This window comes from Oryctolagus cuniculus, chromosome 14 (assembly GCF_964237555.1).
Source record: "Oryctolagus cuniculus chromosome 14, mOryCun1.1, whole genome shotgun sequence".
Classification (NCBI taxonomy): domain Eukaryota; kingdom Metazoa; phylum Chordata; class Mammalia; order Lagomorpha; family Leporidae; genus Oryctolagus; species Oryctolagus cuniculus.
The window spans coordinates 6,881,132-6,906,283 of NC_091445.1; the positions used below are offsets into that span (position 1 = coordinate 6,881,132).

The 25,152-nt window shown below is 45.7% G+C and overlaps 1 protein-coding gene across 4 annotated transcripts in view; it reads right to left on the reverse strand.

Moving 5' to 3' along the window:
• HAPLN1 (hyaluronan and proteoglycan link protein 1) overlaps positions 1-9,344 on the reverse strand; it is a 79,193-nt gene extending 69,849 nt beyond the window's left edge. The window contains exons 1-2 of one of the 4 annotated variants that reach the window (XM_008261911.4): positions 9,209-9,344; positions 8,623-8,810 (exon numbers count right to left, since the gene is read on the reverse strand). The gene's annotated coding sequence lies outside the window, so the exon portion shown is untranslated. Of the gene's footprint in view, positions 1-8,622; positions 9,031-9,090; positions 9,108-9,208 lie in introns of those variants that run through there. The other 3 variants (XM_017344572.3, XM_017344574.3, XM_070056880.1) reach the window with 3 other exon arrangements.
• Between the last annotated feature and the right edge of the window lie 15,808 nt (positions 9,345-25,152).

Consider the following 25,152-nt stretch of genomic DNA (forward strand, 5'->3'; position numbering starts at 1 on the left):
TGCATCTCCACTTCTGGCTGGCTGCCATTCCTCCCTTGCACTTGAGATTTGCATGCTCATTCTCTATGGGTTCTCCCATGTGTCCTTCCTACACGAGGTCACCACTTTGTCCCAGAGTCGTGTCTTCTCTCTGCATTCACGACCTGAGCCCATCGCCTCCATCTCGGAGCAATCATCGCCCTTGAGACAGTCACCCTTTCCCAGCCCCCCATCCACTACTGCACCCCCACCAGATCCTGCCTACGGTGCTGCCATGACCTCTACATGGGTTCCGGACTCCAGTCTTGCTTTCTTTACTAAAATCAATTATATTTCCCTTATCAATTTTATGCTATACTGATGATGACCGAGATCTGAGAATAGCCTATGAATTCGACATGGATGAATGGGAGAGGATTCCAAGGAACCAGAGATAGAGACAGCAAGGGGCTTGGGAGCATGCAGACATGTGAAACACAGGCACTCGGGGTGGAGGACCCGGGCACCCCTGCTGTCCTGCGTTCAGCGCTGTCCTGGGCACTGACAGCAACAGTAAACAATTCTAGAGCACCTACTGAAATCCAGCCCCTACACAGCGCCTCGAATGCAGGTGCAAGTAACATCAGGCCCAGCTCCCTCCCTTAGCTGAGGGTCTCCTGGCCCTGCCTTTTGGACAGCAAGTCAGTCAGTGACAAACATCGACTCATTGAATTGCATGAGCGGCACAGCCAGGCTTTGAACCACCAGGTCCATCGGTTCATTCACTTTTCCAGGAGATAACACCCTTATGGCCTTTCTTTTTGAGGGCTTTCTTTTTGAGGTGGGGGCATTCAGGTCCATAGGACAAAGTGACTACCACCTGCACGTAGCCCACAGACTGACCGAAGCCCACTTGGCCATCAAAAAAAATCCCCGAAAATACATAGTATGGCTGGCCAATCAGAGCAAGGCCACAAGCACCGCTGTCCAATGAGGAACCTGAACGTGTGCTGAACACGCTCCTCTCATCCCGAGTTAGGTCCATCAGAAACTTCACCCCATCGCCCCAGGAAGGCCAAGAAGTCAGTGTTAGCTGCCCGGCTCCTCGCTCTGCGCGTTCCAATCAACAATCCTTCCTCCTGCCGCCCCCATGTCAGCGATCGGCTGTGTGCACCAGGCTAGCAGACTCAGCTCTGAGGTCAGAGCAACTTCCAACCTGTGTCAGGGTCGTTCAATGCCACACTGAATGTCCGGCATTCATACCCCCAGCTTGGTGACAAGTGCCAGAAAGGTAAGGAAGGCAAACAGCCTTAAATCAGAGGCAAAGGTCCCAGTAATTTAGCAGGTGGTAGAAACCCCCCCCCCCCTTTTTTTTTTGACAGGCAGAGTTAGACAGTGAGAGAGAGAGACAGAAAGGTCTTCCTTCCATTGGTTCATCCCCCAAATGGCCGCTACCGCCGGCGCACTGTGCTGATCCGAAGCCAGGAGCCAGGTGCTTCTCCTGGTCTCCCATGCGGGTGCAGGGCCCAAGGACTTGGACCATCCTCCACTGCCTTCCCGGGCCACAGCAGAGAGCTGGACTGGAAGAGGGAAACCGGGAGAGAATCCAGCACCCCAACTGGGACTGGAACCCAGGTGCTGGCGCCACAGGCGGAGGATTAGCCAAGTGAGCCACGGCACTGGCCCATCCTTGGGTTCTAAGACCAGCACAGTAACTTGCAGAAGCTCCAAACATGGGGCCCTGATCTAGTGGGGTATAATAAAAATACATGAATTAATTTGAAACTTCTGATAGAACATGACTATGATTCCACTTGTTAGTTCAACATAAAACATGAGAAATTTCAGCCCCGATTCTGATTAGTGTTTCTTTCATAAAGTCACAATAGAACTTCCCCATTTTTCTCCCCCTACAAAGTTAGTTTTCCAGAACCTATCTTCAGTACCAGTGTGCTTATGTAACAGAGCACATCTGTAAGGGGTATGGGTTTTGACCTGCGTTTTCAGTACGGTGCCTAGGTCCTCTGCTTCTCCGAACATCTGTCTTCCTCCATCAGCTGGAGTTCCTGGACCAAACATGTGGATTCTCACTGCTCCTGCCTGCTAGACTTGGAAGTCTGATGTGGCCTCAGAACAGAACCTAAGCAGCCATCATCCAAGGGCTGCAACAAAGCTCTGGGACGACAGGCTGGGCGGATCTTGAGTAGTTTGTAAAGTGAACAGCAAGGCTGCAACAGGACAGGCTAAAGCACTGAGTGAGGCGTGAAGAAGGATTTGCCAAGAGGAGCCCAGAGTGAACAGGGCCCATAGGACTTCAAGTTTCTGGAATCGGGCCTGGAGGGCATCCCCTATCCTCACACATGCAGTGGAGACCACTCTTGGGTTTAACCGTGCAAAGCTCCCAGCTGTTTCACATTCTTTTGTGTAGAAAACAAAACTCTCACTTTAAAGAGATCAAGGACTTCAAATGCAAGTGTATGTGGGAGTGAAACGCATTCACAATTAAGTGTAGTTATTAAGAAATGGATAAACCAGAGCAGTGTCAGGTCTCCTGGGGTGCTGGGGTGGGGAGCAGGCATCTGTGTGTGGGCAGAGGAGCTGGAAGTTTCAGCCCCGTGCAAAGGAAGGAGGACCAGGGAAGGAGGAAGCAAGCCCCACCTACTCGTCAGGTTTTCCTTGTCACTCATGGTGCTGTACATCTGTTGCCATCACTAACTTGTGAATTCCTACAGCCAATTACTACGCAACACCTAGCATGGTGCCTGCCCGGTGCAAATGGGAATCACTACACCAGCCTTGCTCAGTCTGAATTTTAGGTGCAAACTGGTCGACAACTGTGTGCAAATGTCTTTTGCTTTACCTGTTATTGAACTTGGGGCTTCCAGGGTGCCGCAACAGAGCTTGCCTTCCCAGGCCATCTGTGTCCACACACAAAAAAGCTCTTACACACTCCAGAGGTGGCAGTGAATAAGGAGAAAGGATTCTAGAAGATACATGCTCAAGATTTCCTTAAAACCCAAGTTCAAGACAAGAACATCTTCATTGTTTCTGCTATTCAAAGGGTATTTTGGAAGCCTGCAGGATTTTACGTTCATTAACATTTTTGACGTTCTGGTTGCCATTAACTGATTTTCACAATATGAATAACAGGGCCAGCACATAATGTCCAGTGTTTGATAAATTTTTGTTGCATGAACAAGTGATCAACTGAAGCGATTCTGCCAACATTCAAAAATAATAGTCCAAAGGAGAAAAATTCACATTTCTCTGATGGAAACGGAACAAAGGTATTATCCATAAAACTTGGCAAAATGTTTAAGAAAACGCAGACCTCAGAAACAAAGAATTTGAGATAGTTTAATGGGATCTTATGTCCTCAGAACTTATTAACTAGTAAGGTAAGGTGTGTTCTCTCTGGGTTGTTAGATTGGACAGAGGGCACAAATCTGAAAATCAGGCCTTGAACTTTAATCAATTTTCCAAGTTGGTTTTACTCAGTGGATTTGTGCTCTTTTTATAGAAATAGCCCCATCTCAGCTATCACCCTGGTTAAGCTCTGTAGCAATGGATGGAAGATCACAATGGTCCAGCAATACGAGATGTTGCAAACAAGTCCCGGCTCTCAGGGACAGTCCTCAGCGGTGCTGCTCAAACAGCAACCCTCTCCCAGTTTCCACCAGCGGCCAAGCCGCCATGGGTAGCCAGGTGCCCATCACCAACCCCAGGAGCACCTGATCATTTCATGGAGGCTGGTTGGTGCTCTGTTGTACAGCCTGTTCTTCCCAGGGTCATTAAGTCACACGAGGTCATTGGGTTCTTGAACACCATTTTCCACAGGTGACTAAACGTCTCCATGCAGGGCCTCCGACTCCCGGGCAACCTCTCACTAGGTCTCTCACTTGAACAAATGTGGGATTCATTCTAAGCCACAGCGATGATCAGCTACAGGTTTTAATATAGAAACTTCTTTCCTACTAGATATAAGGATTAAGGTAACAGGTCTCCGGGCTGGTGTGGCGGCATGGTGGGTAAGGCTGCTGCTGCTTGTGACCATTCCTGTCCCGGCTGCCCCACTTCTGATCCAGCTCCCTGCTAACGGCCTGGGAAAACCATCTGAAGATGGCCTAAGTGTCTGGGATCCTGCCACCCATCCAGGACACCCAGATGAAGCTCCTGGTTCCTGGCTTCAGCCTGGCCCAGTGCCAGCTGTCGTGGCCATCTGGGGAGCAAAACAGCAGATGAAGATCTCTCTCTCTCTGCAACTCTCCCTCTCATCTCTAACTCTGGCTTTCAAAAGTCAATATATCTTTACAAAAAAGATAACATGTTTTATTTTACAGGACTTCAAGGGTGATTCCAGGGGCTGTCATTGTGGAGAAGTGGGTAAAGCCGCCTCCTGCAATGCTGGCATTTGAGTCCCGGCTGCTTCCCTTCCAATCCAGCTCTCTGCTGTGGCCTGGGAAAGCAGTGGGAAGATCACCCAATGCTTGGGCCCCAGTACCCATGTGGGAAACCCAGAAGAAGCTCTTGGCTTTGGTCTGGCCCAGCCCTAGCTGTTGAGGCCATTTGGGGAGTGAACCGGCAGATGGAATATCAATCTCACCCCCTTCCCAACCCTGTAACTCTGCCTTTCAAACAAATAAAATCTTAAATTGACTTCAGCCATCTTCTCCTAACAATGTGGGGTATAATTCTGTGGCATGAATGAGAAAGGATTTAATGGCCAGCTCTCCTACTGTCACTGTGTTATCTCAGAGCCCTGCAAAGTACCCAAGTGCCCTAAACGGGAAACTTCCATCCCACAACAGCAGGCCTAACTCAACTTGCGTACTACACCTTAGAGCTCAGCTAGTAACAAATTCATCACTTCCCCCTACAGAGCATTTTAGCTTTCCATCCGTGCTTCACAGCTTGTCTGGATTAATGCTGATGTGCTAAACTCTGCCGGCACTAAGTCATATATCTTGCAAAGAACCAATTCGAGTAATGACTCAGTTCTCCGAGAGAAAGTTGTTCAAATACTGCACCATACTTGGGGGACTCCAGCGTCCACGGTATCCAACTGCCTCTTTCAAATGGTGGTTTTCCAGGTAGCTGTCCTGTCTAGAACTTTCCCCCTAACAGAAGCCAACTTCCAGCTTCATGGATGCACTGGAACACAGGTACTGATGAAGCTGTTCCACATGCAAGTTATCTGTTTCAGAGTGATGTTATAAAATCGACTTCACTACCCAATTTTCACTATCCTTTTCCATCTAAGCAAAAAATCTAAATTAGGAGCCACAGCCGTGGTGCAGCAGGCTAAGCCTCCGCCTGTGGTGCTGGCAGCCCATATGGGCGCTGGTTCAGGTCCCAGCTGCTCCACTTGCGATCCAGCTCTCTGCTATGACCTAGAAAAGCAGTGGAGGATGGCCCAAGTGCTTGGGCCTCTGCACCATGTGGGAAACCTGGAAGAAGCTTCTGGCTCCTGGCTTCAGATCAGCCCAGCTCTGGCCATTGCAACCATTTGAGGAGTGAACCCAGCAATGGAATACCTTTCTCTCACTCTTGCTCTCGCTCTCTCTCTCTGCCTCTCCCTCTGTCTATAACTATTTCTCAAAGAAATGAATTGTAAAAAAAATTTTTAAAAAAGCTACAGGGTCACCTTTCTCCCATTTGGTGATGGCTATCTTTAAAAAAAAATCTAAATTATATGTAACAAACTGGGTTAGTGCATGAGTGATAAACTTCAGTATTGACTCAACTAAACTGAGAAGTATTTCCATTTGACAAAGAGTAACTCAAGGCCGGCGCCGCGGCTCACTAGGCTAATCCTCTGCCTTGCGGCGCCGGCACACAGGGTTCTAGTCCCGGTCGGGGAGCCGGATTCTGTCCCGGTTGCCCCTCTTCCAGGCCAGCTCTCTGCTGTGGCCAGGGAGTGCAGTGGAGGATGGCCCAAGTGCTTGGGCCCTGCACCCCATGGGAGACCAGGATAAGTACCTGGCTCCTGCCTTCAGATCAGTGTGGTGCGCCGACCGCAGGGTGAACCAACGGCAAAGGAAGACCTTTCTCTCTGTCTCTCTCTTTCACTGTCCACTCTGCCTGTCAAAGAAAAGAGTAGCTCAACACTCCCCTTTCTAATTCTGTCATGGCATCTCTGTAAAAACGAATCCTGTATCAGAGCCGAGCTGTGGTCGTTAGACTATATGCTCATGCAGCAGTTGATGATAAATCGTCCAATAGGAACTGAAGCGACTTTAAATGCAACCACCAGGAACTTCATAAATTGCTAACTGGCTCCTTGATTTTTACATTATATAACAGTCACCTGCTGTATTTTCTGCCCCGAGCACCTACCCCAACGTCTGACAGTTAATATTCTTCCGCAAATGTCAACCAAATGAAAGCCTCAGAATTTTCCAAGGTGGGCGCGCCACCTCGGACTCTGCCACCAGGTGGCGCACAGGGACCGTGCCTTCCACATGTAACTGCCACACACCCTCCCATTCATAGCGTAAATAAAGAGCTGCATTATTAATTTATACTGGGGCGTCCTCTCTATACTTAATATTTGTTTAACCAGCTGTTTCCTATAATCCTCCTTAAACACCATTGATTAATACCCAAGTATATGCAGGACTCCATTCCTCTCTACTTGTTCCCAACCTTCTGTTACCTGTAAATGACAGGCTAAGTACACTTAAATGACACAAACTAAACACTATGGTTACTAATAATGACCGCAGGATGTCGGAAAATTAATTAGGTGCCACCGAAGTCTGTAATATCAACCTTATTACAAGTTTTCCTTGCATTTCGTTGGAATTCCAAGTGGTAGGATACCATTATCTCAAAAACGTCATCTGGAAAACAGAATAGGCACGGGGCAAAAGAAAAGGAAAAGAAAGCGGGCGTTTTCGGAGGCCAAGGTCACCCACTGTTCGTCCCTTTCGCCATGCAGTACCACCTAGAGAGTCAAAAGATTTCTCCAAGCGCTCGGCAAATGCCACTATTGCACGCCCACGACGCTGCAAGGCCAGACTGTTCAGAATCTCGCTGCACGCGCTCCGTGTATTTATCCTGGATGTGCCACTTGCTCCCGGACGAAGGAAAAGGAAATGAAGCCACTAGGGATATAATGAATTGATTCTTCTCTCTGAAAGTCTCTTCAGTACTGCTAAATTACAGTGTCAGTCATTCCGCGGAGACACAGGGCCTTGCTGCAAATAAATGGCTCACTTCAGAAGAACACGGTGTCCCCCTTTTGCACTTCCCAGAAGGCTCCAGGCCACTGCGCCCCCAGTGGGAAACTGGCCACTGAGTGCATTCCTCCTGTGGCCCACCCATCCTGCGCTTGCTGGTTTTTCCTGCTCATCTAATTAGCTTGAAGGAAAATTAGATAAGAAGCTATCTGACTATTTGTAAGCTGTTTCCAATTTAGCAGAGAGGTGACCAACAAAACATAAACTCATTCATTGCAACCGTGGATAAAAATGGTATAACAGTGCGAGAAGACTGCAGCCGAAATGCTCGCTGGTCTTTGGGCACACGTTCCATTCTACTGAAAGGAAAAAGCCCTTCCATTCACATAAATAAATGGAACCAAAGTTACGACTAAGAAGTTTTCCAAAGTTCTCCAACACAACTACCATCATGCGTTTTCTGTAGAGCGACATTCCTACTTCACGATTCCACAGGATGGAAGTCACCAAAGCGCGGGTGACATTCATGGTAATTTAATGCACCGAAATAATGCAAGAGAAATGGCTACCAGAAGCTGCATTTATCATGAATAAGCGTCGCATTCACCTAGGAACTGATCCACAGGCTTCCTTTCTCAAGAACCATTCGCTTCTAAGGAGCGAGCCAGTGTGTTTGATTTTATGACATCACACTGGAACTTGTACAGGGACGGTCTCCACCCTAACACTCCCCAGACGTACTGAGCACCTAGTGTGTTTTTTTCCAGTGATACATGAAAGTAAGACAACCAACTTTCAAAAGAATAAGCCACCTTAGTTTGAACACAATCATCATATTCAGGGGAAGGAAACAAGTTAACCCAAGCCAAGGAAGCCTGGCGTTGGCTTTGGGCGACTAACAGTCTCAACCAACACACAGCCCCTCGTAGCAACTTTCCGAAGTAACCCTAACTCCTGGATCGTTGGTTGCTTTCAGAACATTCAAAGGCTCCGCCGACATCATCCTACATAGGAAACGATCCCAGCACCCTGCCCTCAAGATGGTACCATGTCCAAGAGTCTTAACCTTAACAGGTATTCCCGATGGCGACAACACTGCACTTTTCCACACCAGTCTATATAGTCCCTGAAATCAAACAAAACTCAGACAGCTGGGAGAGACATCCCCAAGCCCTCAGCCCCTGCTGCGGCCTCTACAATGCTTTATACATCTCAGGTGCTATAAAAGTGCCCGCTGAAACGCAGATGAAGAAGTCACCGCTTGGGAACCACGCGCCCACCAGCTTTATAGCAGCAGTAGCAAAATCTAGGGCAAGTTAAGAGTTGGTGGTTGAGGTGTCATGTGAAAGACTAAAGACGAAGAAAAAGCGTTTAATGCACCCGTACAGGACCCAGTGTGGCTCTCTGAAACCTTAAAGACACCAAGCTATGGCCAAAATAGGGGCTGGGTGCGGGGAGAGGGAGAGGTAGGTGCAAGTGTTACCTGGTCCTGGAATCCAGAAGTTCAGCTGCTCCGAGTCCTGCAGAGGCTGGCAGCTGGAGATGGAGTGAAGCGACGGCTCTTCCTCTTCACCTTAAGTTTGGGTCTGGGCGAGCGTGTGTGTGCGTGTGCGCGCCCGGCCGGGTGCGCGCAGAGAGTCTTTGTGGCGCTGGGTGGCAGAGGTCCCGCGCCTGGGAAGAAGGAGGTACTTTCTCACCGAGAGCAGAAGCGGCGCGCGGCGTCCCCAGGAACACTCTCCTCCCAGCAGATCCCCTAATTACAGCCTGACGCGCACTTCGTGCAGACTTCACGGGGAGGGGCCGCCCGGTGCGCAGACCGCGCCAAACAGCGGCCTCTTAGACGGCCTTGGCCGGCTCGGATCCGGCGCCCGCAAGCCCCCACCCACCCCGCACCCGGGTCCGCCCAGGGGGACGGGGCCAGGGGTCTGGGGACGGCCTGGGGGCGGCGCACCTCCGCCTGGTTTTTGCAGGCTCTGCTGAAAAGGAAAGCCCAGGGGTGGGGTGGGGTGGGGTGGGGGGGCGTCCCCTTCCCGCCTTCCCCTCGCCAAAGTGGATCCAGGATAACGCACGGTTAGGGTAGCAGCGCGCAGAGCTCCCCAAACTCGAGGTGCCCTTTCACCCCCGGCGCCAGCAGCCCGGTTTGCGGTTCACTAGCTCTGCATAGGAATTGGGCTTAAATCCCCGCCAACAAACAACAGCTATTGTATCCCCGGATGACAGAACTCAAACAACCTGGGTTTATTTATAGAGCGAGGAATGCGAGCGGGAGACGGATGGGTGGGGCCGGGCTCGGGGCCATCCGCGGGATTAGAACCAGATGGGCGCGGGGCGCGCGCGCCCGTGGAATTCGCACGGAGGAAGATGCTGGGACGCGCGGGATAGCCGCCTCCCGAACAAATACACGCTTATTTATAACTCCGGAGCGCGTCTATAGGCCCATTGATGGCCGCCTTGAGTAACCAAGGGTTTTGGAGAGGAAATGGCTTCATATTTCAATAACAGAGCCACCTTTGATGGAGCCCAGCAAGGGAAAAAAAAAAGAAAAAAAACACCGCAGGAAGCAAACGGCTGTGGAGGCGGCAGGGAGAAGGGAGTGGGCTGGCCAGGCACCGACGATGAGCAAACAAGCCCGGGGGCCCGCGGCCAGGGCAGGGCGCAGGGGGCACGGGGCTCCGGTGGCCACTGCGCGCTGCTCGCCGCCGCCCACAGGGCCTGCCTGGAGCGCCCGGGACAGGGGTCCCAGTGGGGGCCCGTGGGGCACGGAAACGGCGGGGCAGGTGACGCGGGGACAGACGAGCCCGCCGTGGCCAGGCGCGCGGCCGCCGTCGCCCCGTGGCTGCGAGCGGCGCTATTGTCTTAGAGATCCGGCCCGAGCCGGGTACCGCTGCCTCCCAGGCTCTGGGGAGAGGCGGGAAAAAGATCCCAGGGTGGAGAAAAACCCCAAGGGGCTTCGTCCCTCCCTTCTCTGATGAATTTCCTCCGTTCTTGCGCCGGGCTCTTGCTCGCCATTCGGTGTCTGGTAAATGAACACGTGCGCCTTGGAACGATTTTTTCCCCCCGTAAAGTCAAATCGAGCACAAGCTTCCCTAAATGATGACAGTTCTATTCGAAATGAAATAATTAAAAATGAGTCCTTCAACAGGCAGTTCAACACCTCTCTTGAAATGCCCAAAACTGAGCCAGGCTCCTTTCTTCCATTTCTTTGTGCGTCTCCATGCAGGGGGCCGGCTAAAGGTTTTGCAATGTTATGTCGTTAATTTAGTGGCTATTGAGACAGCTGTTATGTATGATTCCATAGGAACTGCCAATAAAAATAAGGCACATCTCTGCTTCTCAACTATGAAAAGAGTTTTTATGCTGTTTCTTGTAAGTTTTCGGAGTGATGTGTAGTTTCAGGAACATAAAGGCATGAGACTAAAAAACAAATACTCCACAATTTTCACGTTAAAGTCTTACACGTGGTGAGGTGGGTGGTGCGCGGCTATGAAATCATATGAAGACGGTTTAATCATTGGTCTGGCTCCCTGTGTTATAAGGCTGAGTTCCTCTGCTTGCCCAGGGGTAAGTGAGACCAGCTGAACCCTGGGAGCCATTTGTTGCCTTATTCCGTGGTTTGCTGTCTACACTCGCTGCAACAAAAGTATTAAGAGAATTTAATCCATTCTTTTCACAAATGGCCTGTGAGCCAGGCAAGACAATTGATCTGGTAACTTAGTCACACCGCGATGAGTTATCCTCGGATTTCAGGTAGGACCCAAACAAGGGAGATTGGCTTCTGGACTGAATGGCAGGGGCTTAGCCCCAGCTGCTCCAGAGCTGGCCTATCAATCAATCATTCCCAGCCTCTCCAACCTCGCCTCCAGTCTCCTGTTTATCAGTCCATGTTGCTTACACATGTGTATTTAGCATGTGCCCTCGGTGTTATGCAGGCTGAATTCAATTGCCATGACGTGCATTCCTGGTCATCTTTGGTTTCATGTGGTTTACTCATTGTTTATTGGAGTTAGCATTAAGAGTCTTTCAAAAACACTTTTGTGTTTAGTTAATTAATGTTCGGCTACATAGTGCTTTATAAAAGCATTTATTACTTTGATTCGTCATTATAATTTCACAGCAGGGCATGGGAATTATTATATGGTTAAAGAAATGAAGAAAATAAATACGAATCTTTTTCATGACACTAAACATCTTACAGAGGTGCAAGTTGCTAAAACAATTAGAAGACCTAAACAACTTTTCAAGGAAAACTGTACTGGGAGAGGCTTCTGGACTTCGAGGTTTCCTGTACTTAATGCCAACAGTAATTCACGTTCCTTGCCTTTGTGTTGTTTGTTGTTTCTCATTTGGAGAAGCCAGCCAGGCCAGCTTTTTTAAGTTTCCTCTTCTTCTTTTCTCTCTCTCTCTTTTTAATTTGTATTGAAGATATTTAATTGTTGTTCAAGAAACTGAAACTTCAGATTTGAATTTCAGTATAAGTATTTTATCTCTGGAGTGAAACTTTTTTTTCCCCAGAAACCTTTTATTTAAGGTATACAAACTTTGTGCATTTCATAAATGTAAATTTAGGAGCATTTTTAAAACAATTCATGTGCTTAGAATTCACGTTGGGTTCTACCTTAAATCAGTTGACTAGTACTAGAGACACAGAGCCCTGAAAATCAAAGTTGAAAACCAGGGTCAGTTGAAAACCAGAGACACATTCAGAGGTGATGGTATATGCTGTGTATACCCGTGTATACCTGTGTATACCGTGATGGTATATGTGTGTATACCTGTGTATACTGTAATGGTGTATGCTGTGTATACCCGTGTATACCTGTGTATACCATGATGGTATATGTGTGTATACCCGTGTATACCTGTGTATACTGTGATGGTATATGTGTGTATACCTGTGTATACCATGATGGTGTATGCTGTGTATACCTGTGTATACCATGATGGTATATGCCGTGTATACGCGTGTATACCTGTGTATACCGTGATGGTATATGCTGTGTATACCCATGTATACCTGTGTATACTGTGATGGTATATGCTGTGTATACCTGTGTATACCTGTGTATAGTGTGATGGTGTATGCCGTGTATACCTGTGTATACCGTGATGGTGTATGCTGTGTATACCCATGTATACCTGTGTATACCGTGATGGTATATGTGTTTATACCCATGTATACCTGTGTATACCATGATGGTGTAGGCTGTGTATACCCGTGTATACCGTGATGGTTGTATGTGTGTATACCCGTGCTCGTGAGGCCTTCAAACACTTTGGGGAAAGTGGATATGACTGCAAAAACAATGCATACATTTAAAACATTTTTGCAGCAAAATTAACGTCTCTTTTTTAAAAAAAGAATTGTTTATTTGAGAAGCAGGCAGCCAGAAAGACAGGGACAGATCAACAGAGAAAGAGCGCCCATTCTCAAATTCCTGACATGGCTGGGCTGAGGCCAAGGCTCAGTCCAGGTCCCCGACGTGGGTGGCGGGAGCCCAGAGTTGGGAACTATCACCATTGCCTCCCAGGATCCACATTTACAGGAAGCTGGAGTCAAGAGCCAAGGCTGGGAATCCAACCAAGGGGCTCCAACACCTTAACTGCCAGGCTAAATGCCCACTCCCAAACTTGCCTTTTTATTCCATTTCCTGTGAACTTTTTGAAGGCTCTTGGTACATGTAGCAATCAGCATATTATGAAAAGCTTTTGGTAAACATAATACAGACGTACTTTTTTAGAATGAAAAATAGGTCAAAATGGTGTGAAATGTAACTTTGCATTCTTTTGTTAATTGTGGGCCATTTGAGTAGTTAGGTTGAATTAGGTAAAATGGAACATTAACCGTTTAACCTAGCAAAAAAGACAACTTCAGTTGGTTGTACTTTATGTAACTCTGAATATGTACATAACATAAACCAAGCAGGAAAACTTCCAACATTAAAAAAAAATTAATCTAAAATATACTGCATCTTTAATGTGTAATAAATTCACATACAGAAAATGACAATCCTTGGGCACTCCCAATGAAATGCCAATTATGTGCAAATGGCGATTATCTAAATTCATCTGCAAACTCAGAAAGAGGCTGCTCAATTACCCCTGGATTCCAGAGAATCCCTGTGAGCTCTTGTTTCCTGGAATTTTTGCCTCAGGCTAGTATTATACCTGGGTGAACATCTGCCATGATAAAGGTGCAGCCACGTGCGCTTTGAGGTAGCAAGGGGGAGCAAAGCCATTTGACCTTTCCTGTCTGAGGTCCTGGAACTTGGCTAAAGCACCCTTGGGATTACAGCATTGCCATGAGAAAGACATCGTTTGTAATTAAGTCCTTCCCACTGGCTATCTTCCTCTTGAACTCGATGATTAAAATACAAATTCAATATTCTAAATGGTCACAAAGCGTTTGAATAAAAGGTTACTTTGCTGTTGAGGCCGTGGAGAGACTGACTTTCCAAGGACGCACTGCAGACAGATTCTTCCAAAGGGCACACTAAATAATTAGGCAATAAATTGCTCAGATGTTAAGAGCAGGGTTGTCCCAGATGCTAGGGAGGCCAAACGGACACCATGCAGAGTGGTCACCGCCCCCAGCTCCCGAGGACAGCCCTGTGGCCCAGGCATGTCTGTTGGACTGGTTTGGGTTTCACTGCACTGCCCAGTGCTTTTCTCACTCTTATTGCCTCAGCGTAAATCTTCGTTCCAGAATTCCTTTGTTTTCTCGATAATTCACGTGTAGTTCATTATTAACTAGATGAAATCGCCAGTTCAGGGCCATCTCCTTTGATGCGCTGTCTTTGGTTGTCCTAATCCTGAGAATCTTCATCATCCCTCTCAGTTCCTTATCCAGGCAAGAGCTTGTGTTCTCTGCTTTTAGAAGCCTTGTGTTTTCATTCGTGTTTTTCTGCACTTAGTTCTTTGAGCAGACACCAGAAACCCTCTGAGGGCGAGGATGGTACCTCTGCTGCTTCTGTTTCTAACAGGCAGCCTTGCTGTTAGAGATGATCATAAAGTGAATTATTTTTTTGCTATTGCTAAAGATATTGATGAGATTCTTTAGAATCAGGAGAGAAAATAAAAAGCAAATGAGGAAAAGTAGGAACTGAGTAAACTGTTTTGCATCTAATAGCCAATGGCATAAATAATCACCAAAAGTTGGTTAGTAGTTTTATCATGGTTATTGATTTCAAAGAATTAAAAGAAGCGAATACATATTTTTCTCCCATGCTTGGCTGATGCCCTATTGTGTAAATGATAATCAATGAAGGCAAAATGTTTTAGTCTTTTAAGAAGCATGGTTGAAGCTAGTGACAAAATAGGTTATTGTCTTAGAATTACAATTTCAGGCACTTGAATATTGATTTCTTTCACTTGCATTTGTATAGTTCCTTTAAGTTTAAACCAATTACAACTATCAGGAGATGTATTCCTCATTATATTTTTTTCTTGCTCTCTTTTTTCTTATAAGCTTCAGAGAAAAGGTTGTCAAGTCTAATTGGGCTAGAGTAATTTATGTCCAGACTTCTTGGGGTAAAATGGGTGAATTAGCTAATGCATCTAGGTTGGCAGAGGGCAAGGCTACTCAAGAAAACCTGAAGTGTGGGCTTCGATGATTTGGAAGTGAAGAAAAATAGTCCAGAGCTGTCAGAAAGATAGAAAGACAGGAATATTTGCTCTCAGAAGCCCTTGAAGACAAGTTTCAAAACAGAGAGCTTACTCACGGTGTACTATAAGAGAATATTCATATCATGCCTCTTAGAAAATGTTGATTGAAGTAGCTTAGAAGAATATCGGAATGGTTTTGAAATTTTGCAAATGTCTATGCTGAACTTGATAGGTAAAATCTAATTTTCCTGACATCTCCATAAATACAGAATTAGTTCTTTGCTTACATCCACCTTTTAGGCAAGGACTGGGTAATTTTTAAAGAACGCCTATGGGGCTGGCGTTGCAGTGCACTGGGTTACCTGCTGCCTGAGTGCCAGCATCCTATGGGAGTGGTGGTTGAGTCTCGGTTGCTCCACTTCCCATCCAGCTTCCTGCTAATGACCTCGGAAAAAGGCAGCGGGGGATGGCCCAAGGGCCTGGGACCCTGCCACCCACGTGGGAGACTGGAGGAAGCTCCAGGCTGCTGCTTTCTGCCTGGTCCAGCCGTAGTCACTGTGGCCTTTTGGGAAATGAGCCAGCAGAGGGAACGTTCTCTCTCTCGCTCTCTCTTTCTTTCTCTCTTTCACACTCTTTCTCTCTCCTTCTCTCTAACTCTCCTTTCAAATACATAAATTGTTTTTTTAAAACAAAGAGCTAAGTTACCTGTTTATATTTACATGTGTGTAATATCTATGTACATATTATATGTATCCTTTTTTGCTTTAAAGTAATGAGAAGACTCACTTGTGATTTATTATAAGGTCTGACAAAGTAAAAGTATTTTGGAAGGAGCCTTTGAATAGTACATGGATTTATCTTGAATACTTGCTTTCACTGCCCAGCCCAGCCCAGCCAATGGATTCTCCTGTCAATAGGAAATGTGTGGTTCTTCCCTGACCACAATCTGGCTATTTCAACATGTAGCTAAATCAAATCATCACAGGCCAACCCGGAGAGAAGACAAGGCAAAGGTGTATTTCTCCACTTGTCCCTAGTTACTGCCGGCCTCCTTGCTGAATGCACAGTAATTCTTCCATACGGCTGGCCTGGAGGTCAACTGGAGAAGGCGCCTGGTCCAGAGGCTTGCTGCTGAGTTTCTGATAAGCATGACGGCAGGCAGTTTGGGAACGTGACGAACACTGACCTGGTGCCACGTTGGAGTGACTGTTTCTCAGTTGTGCATGAAAACAATGAGCTGTCAGTCACTTCACAAGCCGGCCAGTCCTGTGCAGTGCTTCTTCACTAATGTCCTCGACTCTGAGCGCTCATTTCCTTTCCAACCATACTCAGCAAGTGTGACTTTTTTTGAGAATTAAAAAATTGGCTTAATGACCTAATCAAATACTTTATTCATTTTTTTTTTTTTTAAGATAAGGAAACTGAATTGCAAAAGGTTGAAGAATTGTCCCAGAGTCCCTCTGGGATCCTGATGGCTCTGTGAACTTTCCCAGCCACCTGGTTCTGTGTCTCAGGGTACTTAGGACACAGTTGTAATGAATGCATTTCTTCTAGAACACAGCTAGGAGTTAATTTCTTCTGCCTCTGTCTATTTGATCATACCACGAGCACATGGCTTGTTCATGTCTAATTCACTCCTAAATCTTCCGGTGCCTCCTTCCACCCTCTCCCCAGGCAGAGTGCCACACACGTGGGAGTGAAGCTTGGTGGAGCTATGCAGTGAGTGTGTGAGCAGGAAGAGGTGGGGCAGTGACTGGAGTTAGCGCTCCCAGGTTTGCTTCTACATGCGATAGCAGCACGTTTTCCATTTGGGGCCTCCCCTGACACATTTTATGGCTTCCGGTTCCTCCCTGGTCCCTGGTAGTTGTCTTTTTGGCATCTTAACTCTTCACGAAGCAAATGCCCGGTCTTTCCTCTGCCTTGGAAATGACCGCGTCAGGGTTCTGTGTGTAGAAGGAAGTCTGCAGAGTTTCTCACGTCTGCTCCTCTTCGTCTTGCACATCCTGTTTTTGTTAGAGCCCTCCTCCTTTGTGGAGGCACCCTGATGGGCTCGCTGGCTCCTTCCTTCTTGAGAGGGAGTCTACGTCTACCTACCCCTGATGCTCTTGCATTCTCTTCCAGCACTGAACATTGCATCTCTTTCATTAAAAACCTTTCTGGGCCGGCGCCGTGGCTCACTAGGCTAATCCTCCGCCTTGCAGCGCCGGCACACAGGGTTCTAGTCCCAGTCTGGGCACCGGATTCTGTCCCGGTTGCTCCTCTTCCAGGCCAGCTCTCTGCTGTGGCCTGGGAGTGCAGTGGAGGATGGCCCAAGTGCTTGGGCCCTGCACCCCATGGGAGACCAGGATAAGTACCTGGCTCCTGCCTTTGGATCAGCGCGATGTGCCAGCCGCAGCGCGCCGGCCGCAGCGGCCATTGGAGGGTGAACCAAGACCTTTCTCTCTGTCTCTCTCTCTCACTATCCACTCTGCCTGTCAAAAAAAAAAAAAAAAAAAAAAAAAAAAACCTTTCTGACAAGGCTTCCAGAGAACTGAGCTCACAAACCCTGACGTGTGTATTTGGTTTTGTGACCTGGATGTGAAGGTGGACCCTGCATTATAATTCGTGGTCTGCGAGTGGCATTCCTTACTCTTTGAATTAAGTTGTTTGCAGGCAGCAGAAACTAACTTTGGATTGAGTTGATTGAACATAGTTGTTCGAAATTCCTAAAATGTCTTTTTTGAGTACCTAAGTTACTAGCCATGAGATTTTGTTAAATAAATAGGTCTCTGCCAAATGGAAATTTTGTATTCCAATTTCATACGTTCCTGGGTATCAAGACTGTAAAACAATAGGCACATATCAGGAGATCAAAAAATATATTTGAGACACGAGAGTTGTCTGCAACCAGAGTTGTATGTTAAGCCACACCTGCGATGCCAGCATCCCTCATGGGCACTGCTTTATGTAGGGGCTGCTCTACTTCTTATCTGCCTGGGAAAGTACTGGAAGCTGGCCCATCTCCTGGGCCCCTGCCACCCATGTGGGAGACCCAGATGAAGCTCTTGGCTTCAGCCATTGTGTCCACTTGGGAAGTGAACCAGCAGAGGGAAGGTCTCTTTGAGTCTCTCTCCCCCTCTCCCTCTCTCTCTCTCTGTAGCTCCGTTTCAAAAAAAAAAAAAATAACTAAATCTTTTATATATGTGCATATCTCTATATATGTGAAACTTTTGTGTCATGGCTTCATGACTGTGGATTTTCTTGGAGTCGTTATGTTTAGTTCTATTTCAGAGCTTCTTATGATTTGAGTACTATTTTAGGAGGATGTACAGAGAGTTCAGAGCCCCATCTCCAACTGCAGTCTCTTTGAACCCAAAATGTGTCCATTGCCTTACTGAGCTTCTATTTTTAATGTGCCAGATAATTTAAGAAACTAGCAGTAAACATCTGTGAGATTTCATCTCAATGGAACACTTATAGTCCTAGCAACCACTTAGAAAACACAAAAAAGCACAAATTTGGGAGCTTCGAAACATGTTATTTAGTTCAAAATATGTTCTAATGTGTTTGCTAGCTTCTGTGTAGTTCAGCAGAAAGAGATGGGATAAATAAAAGTTTTGAAGAAAAATCATTCAGTGTGTGTGTGGCGGGGTGGGGGTGGGGGTGCACACTCTGGTTCTTCGCTGGATGGTAGCTCTGTTTCTGCCCACGACACTGTCATATAGGTCGCCCCATTGCGACGTTTATTCAGTAACCAGCCTCTTCATCTTGACTTGTGATGGGATTATTTTCTCTCTTGTAAGTTGGCTATTAAAACTGTGAATTATTTAAGGCAATTTTGAAGTTCATGGTGTTATTTTCATTTCAGTGTAATATATGTGTGTCATATTGTGATAACCTTTCTAAAAGTTAACTGTGAAAATGACTTCTTCTCACCACCATTTTTTTTTAAATAATTGAGTTTGAAGTATATTTTGTCACACATATTCTTCAAAGTTCTGGCTGTCAAAAGATCTTTTTTCCTTAGGGTTTAGTGAGAGAGAAGCCTTTTAAATAATAAAATACATAATTTTAAGGCCTGTAATTTTTCTGTGCAGTAATTTTATCAGAGTAATTTCATTTCTTTTCTTTACTTGACTTTTAGAGATAGTGATTTGATGCAATTGCTGTTTGTTTCTTTACTGATATGATTATTTTGATTGTTTTTGTTGTTTGCATTTCAAAATGTGAACAAATTTTACCCCACATCATGGATTGGGAAGTTACAGTCGACATCATGGATTGGGAAGTTACAATCGATTGACCCATACAATACAAAATAACAATCTCTTCCTAATACCCAAAGTCCAGTGGTGTTACTGTGTCAAATTATGCCTCAACAGTGATGGAGCTGTCTTCTTCACCTTGACTTAGAGATGATGTAAATAAGTGGACTAGCCAAGACTTGGTGTGATTGTGTGTACTGGTGAGGTTCCTCTGTAGAAGGCTCTCAGTTCCTGTTGAGTGGAACACATGTCCTTTCAAGGGATGGTTTCTACCAGGGAGTCCTTGATGGCTGACAAAGTTAAAATAGAACAGCAATTTTAGAATCCAATTGCCTTGCCAGGTAAATTTTTGTTGGCTTTCTCAGAGCCATCATTTGATTTTCTCTTCCTGGGAAGTGTTTCCCAGCATATCAGCAACAGGAGCTATAACAAATGCTGTTTTTATTTGTTCTTAAGGAATAGTATTTGGGAGAAAAAAAGAACCCCCTCACTTTCCCAGTTTGTCAAGATACTGAAAAATTTTTGCTTATGCTGTCTTTGAATTTCAGCCCTTAAGAAATTATGATTTAAACTGGATTAAGCTGGTTTTTTTTTTTTTTGGTAATAGATGAGATTATTATTTACCAAGTGCTAAACTTTTTAAAGTTTTACTTGTTTATTTAAAAGGCAGAGAGTTACAGAGAGGAAGGGGTGGGGGGGTCCTCCATCTTCTGGTTCACTCCCCAGATGGACACAGTGGCAAGAGCTGGGTTGATCTGAAGCAGGAGCCAGGAGCTTTTTTCGTTATCCCATGTGGGTGCGCGGGGCCAAGGACTTGGGCCATCTTCTACTGTTTTCCCAGGGCATAGCTAGGAGCCGGATTGGAGATGGAGCAACCAAGACTCGAACCGGTGCCCATATGGGATGCCAGCACTGCAGGCGTAGTCTTTACCTGCTATGCCACAGTGCCTGCCCCAGTGCTAAATGTTTTTAGTAATTATGAGTGTGGTTACAGAGAAACAAAAATCAGCAAAGACTGTCAATTACACTCTCCCTCACTAGCACTTGTTTTCTGATACTATTTTTCATATGAGGAATGATAAACAGTGGATACTATAATAGATTCAGAAGAAAATGGTATCTAAATTTTCCACGTTAACAATGTCAGTGTCTCTGTCATATGCTCCCTAAGCACCCAGAACTTCTTTATATGGTATTTTTTTTTTTTTTTTGACAGGTAGAGTGGACAGTGAGAAAGAGAGACAGAGAGAAAGGTCTTCCTTTGCCATTGGTTCACCCTCCAGTGGCCGCTGCGGCCGGCGTGCTGTGGCCGGTGCACCACACTGATCTGAAGCCAGGAACCAGGCACTTCTCCTGGTCTCCCATGTGAGTGCAGGGCCCAAGCACTTGGGCCATCCTCCACTGCACTCCCGGGCTACAGCAGAGAGCTGGCCTGGAAGAGGGGCAACCGGGACAGAATCCGGCGCCCCGACCGGGACTAGAACCCGGTGTGCCGGCGCTGCAAGGCGGAGGATTAGCCTAGTAAGCCACGGCACCGGCCATTTATATGGTATTTTTAGTATTTGGTATCTGTCTTCCTTGGTGAAGTTTAAGCCAAGGTAAGACAGGAACTAACTACAGTTTATTTATTGCTTTGTCTTTAATGCCTGCTGTGTGGCAAGTCTCCACAAAACCGTGCATTTTTTTTTTTTTTTGACAGGCAGAGTGGACAGTGAGAGAGAAAAACCTTGTATTTTTTAAAATAAATTTTATTTTAAAAAGAAAAACTAGGGACTGTGGGTCAAGCTTCCCCTTATGTATGCCAGCATTCCATTTGAGTGCTGGGTTTGAGTCCAAGCTGCTCCCCTTCCAATCCAGCTCCCTGCTAATGGGCCTGGGAAGGCAATGGAAGATGACCTTATTTCTTGGGCCTCTGCCACCTATGTAGGAGATCTGGATTGACTTCTAGGCCTACACCGACCAGTGTGGCCACTTGGGGAATGAACCAGCAGATGGAAGATTCTCTCTCTGTCTCTCTGTAACTTTGCTGTTCAAATAAATAAAATAAATCTTTGAAAAATTAAAACTAAGAGCAAAATCCCTATGACTAGAATTGGGTTTCATGTCCAGGTTGCCCTTTAATTGAAACTTTGAATGGCATTGACACTTGAGAGAACACTTCCTCGTCCTGCCTTATACATCCCTTCTCAGGAGTTGTCTTCCAGATCTACTGATGAGAAAGGGAACTGGGCTGAACTGGGGTGATCCCACTGTAAGAGTGGGAGGCGACATCTAACTAGAAGCAGAGGATGTGAGGGGCCCATTTAGAATTAGCCCCACCTGGTTGCCAGTGTTGGAAAGGCCCGTCACGGCAGATGTTCTGTTGTTAGGAAAAGCTTCTTGGGGGGGCCCAGTGTCCACTTACTCATTCTGGGAGTTGTCAAAACAAAAATGAAGTCCTGTCTCCTCTTTGGAGCAGCACTCATAAGCAGAGGTTACGATAGCAAAGGTAACCTTTGGATCAACGTAACAACTTGGGATGGTCTGTCATCTTGGTGAATAGGCAGACGTTTTTAACCTGGAAATTTGAGAGAAAAAGATGTAAAACCCTCTACAGAGATCTGTTAAGCTTCCTATGGGAATGGGAGGTACACACCTAAAGAGGATAAGAGGGCAGGATATCAAACAACGTCAGCTATTGGAACAAACGAGCGAGGTCTAAGAACAAACTGAAGTTTCCTGAAACATGCGGGAAGCATGGAAGTGGGGATTCAAGGTACCATTTATGGGACGAGTAGGACGAGTAGGATGACAGGGCCAGACTGAGGAGAACTGATGTGTGGGACAGACATGGAGTGATATGGAGGGTTGCTTAGCAACCAAAGGCCATCAAAGCAAGGAGACCTCATGCCAAGGGATGCCTTGGCATGCACCTGCCAACTCACCTGAGCCAGGAAGCAAGGGAGGGTGGAGTTGGAGGGGGGAGGTATGGTGGTACTAGTTTCCCTAGTTTCATCATTTTACTTAAGGCCGACTTTCTGATTTGACTTCACACTTAGTATTTCCTGCTTTCTCTTTGTTAAATGTGATATAAGTTGGGACTCCCTTATCCAAAATGTGAGTAAACAGAGAGTTTCCAGTTTTAGATTTTGGAATGTCGGCAAGTACATCCTGGGGATTGAACCCAGGTCAAAACGTGAAATACATTTATAGTTCAAATACACCTTACACACGTTGTCTGAAGGTAATTCTATAGACCATTTTAAATAATTTTGTACGTGGAGCAGAATTTCATGATGAGGAGGTTCCTACTTGTGGTATCATTTTCATGCTTAAGAGATTTTGATTTTGGAGTCTTGGAGATTTCAGATTAGGGCTGCTCCACCTGGGGCTGCAGTGGTGGGGCAGCGTGTTAGTTACAACCCGCCATGCTGGCATCCCATGTTAGAGCGCTGGTTCCAGTCCCGGCTGCTCCATTTCCAATCCATCTCCATGCTAATGCAACTGGGAAGCTGCAGGTAATGATCTAAGTGCTTGGGCCCCTATCACTACCTGGGAGACCCAGATGGAATGCCTGGCCCCTGGCTTTGGCCTGGTGCAGCCCTGGCCAATGCAGTCATTTGGGGAGTGAACTAGTGGATGAAAGATTCTCTCTCTTTATATATATATATATATATATATATATATATATATGGACATACACAAACACACATATACACACGCACATATATACACACATATATATATACACATATTTATATACATACACACACATATATACATATAGTATATGGTTGTCTTCTATATATATGTGTGTGTGTATGTATGTGTGTGTCTTCCTCTCTTTTTCACTCTGTATTTCAAATAAAATAAACAAATATTTAAAATAATTTATGTTCAACCTATAATGTATTCTGCAGTGGCTAGAAGGGAAACTCAGGAAAGAAAGGAAAATGATAGACTGGAATCATTCCCATAAATAGGTATTCAGTCTTCTGATTCATTAAGAATCGAGTCACTTTCTAATATGTTTTATGAAGATCTAATTAATCGCAGCGGATTTTAAGTCTGTGATCCAGCGTTGTCAGCAAGAGGCACCATGCCTTACAGGGAATCTCCAGACCTTAACTTATCTTGCATAACCGGAAGTCTGTACCCTTTGACCGTCACTATCTACTGGCTTTCTGAACCAAACATTTCCTTTATCAAATGTAAGAGTGCCGGGCCTGTGGAGCAGAATCCAGAGTAAACAAACCTTGGGGCATGGGCTGTGACTCGGCCCCTCCTCCGCTGCCAGTTCCTGGCTGCTGGAACGTGCAGATAATCACAGGTCCGACTGCTGGGTTCCATGGGTTCCAGGAGCCAAAGCAGACAGAGCACAGCCCAGACCAGGCTGACAAACCGCTCAGCAGATGTGACTGGTGTTCCTCAGGGGAACAGCCCCAAGCCTCCAGGCTGCAATGATCTGGGAGTTAAAAGTGGTGCAGAAATTCTTGAGAGTACCGGTTTTGACACCCTTCTAGGTGTTAAAATATGGATAATTATACAATAGCAAAACCCCCTGAGGGCTTTGAATTGCAACGGGAGCTATCTGTCTCACCGTACAAGTGTGCTGGGAAAGGGAACCTTTGATCTCTGACAAAAGTGATATTTCGTTGAGCCTGTTTTCTTGCAGGAAGATTTGAATCATAGTTGGTCTCATGAAGGGAATGCTGACCACGTTATCAGAGGAACGCTTTGAACCACAACTGTGGAGAATTTTAAGTACTACTACATGCTACATAATTTGCTTTACAGACAAACTGTGAGCAGACTAATTAAACACCTTTTGAACTTCTTCTGGCACAGTAGGATGGAACTTCTGCTTTCATTTTTTTTTTTGTCTAAACTCTCGCCATTTCGAGAAATTTGTTCTAGAATCTTTTTATAGTAGCTTCTTTCCTTCAGCAATCGTGTTGTTAAATGTTCAACCGCTGTCCTCACCCGCTTCACTCTTGGCACTAGGGGTGCGAATGACGTGTGCGGTATGATACTGTATCGTTGACCTGCCTCCCTGATGATAGTCACGGTATCAGGGAGAGTAGAGACAGGAAGTGCGACCTCAAAATCTAGGACATGATCCAGTCCACATCCGTCTTCTGATCGTGTTCTTTTTAAAATTTTTATTTAAGGTATATATAAGTTTCATGTATTTCCTATGCACAGATTCAGGAACGTAGCGATTCTTCCAACCCTACTCCTCCCCCGCCCCTCTATTCCCACTCTTAATTTTTACAAAGATCTGTTTTCAGTTAATTTTAAACTCATAAAATTAACCCCATACTAAGAAGTTCAACAAACAGTATGAAGAAAGAAACACTGTTCGTCAACAGTAGAAACAAGAGCTGTAAGCAATCATCGAATCTCAAAATGTCAATCTCACTGCTGTACAGTACATTCAATTTAGGAATGCCATTCGTTACCACGGATCAGGGAAATCATACGGTATATGACCGTCTTCTCTATGTTATGTATTTAAAAAATGTTTATTCTCTTAGCTTTGGTGATATTTTCTTCTTGTTCTCAAAAATCTCTGACCACTGCTTCTTCATCCATTTTATGGGTTTTCTTCTGCCGTCCCTATAATGCCTTCCAGTGCTCGGTCCGTGCTCCACTGCTGTTTTTCAAATACATATTCTTCTTCAGCAGTCTCGTTTTAATCTACAGTCTATATGGCAGCCATCCCTCAATCTGCATCTTTCACGCCAGGCTTATTTTCAGGCATATGTGTGATCGCATGTCCAAGAGGGACTTCTCCACTCAGAACAGCCCACGGCAAACTTGGATTTTATACTTTGGGTCTTCTTTTATTGGTCATTCTAGCTTAAAATTTATCAATTTTGTTGATCTTTTCAAAGAATCAATCTCCAGTTTTGCTGATTTCCTTTAATATATTCTATTCTGTATTTCATTCATTTCCATTTCTATTGATTATTTTCTTCCTGTTTATTTTGGATTTAGATTACATTTCTTTTTGTAATTTCTTAAAGTGGAAGTTATTAATTTGAGTGATCCCTTGATGTTTTGATGTATGTTTAAAGCATTGAATTTCCATTTATGCATGGTTTTCAGTGCCTAAATTTTAGTATGTTTCTGTTGATATCAGCTCTCATAAAAAGTCCTGTGATTTCATGTTTGGCCTACTAGTA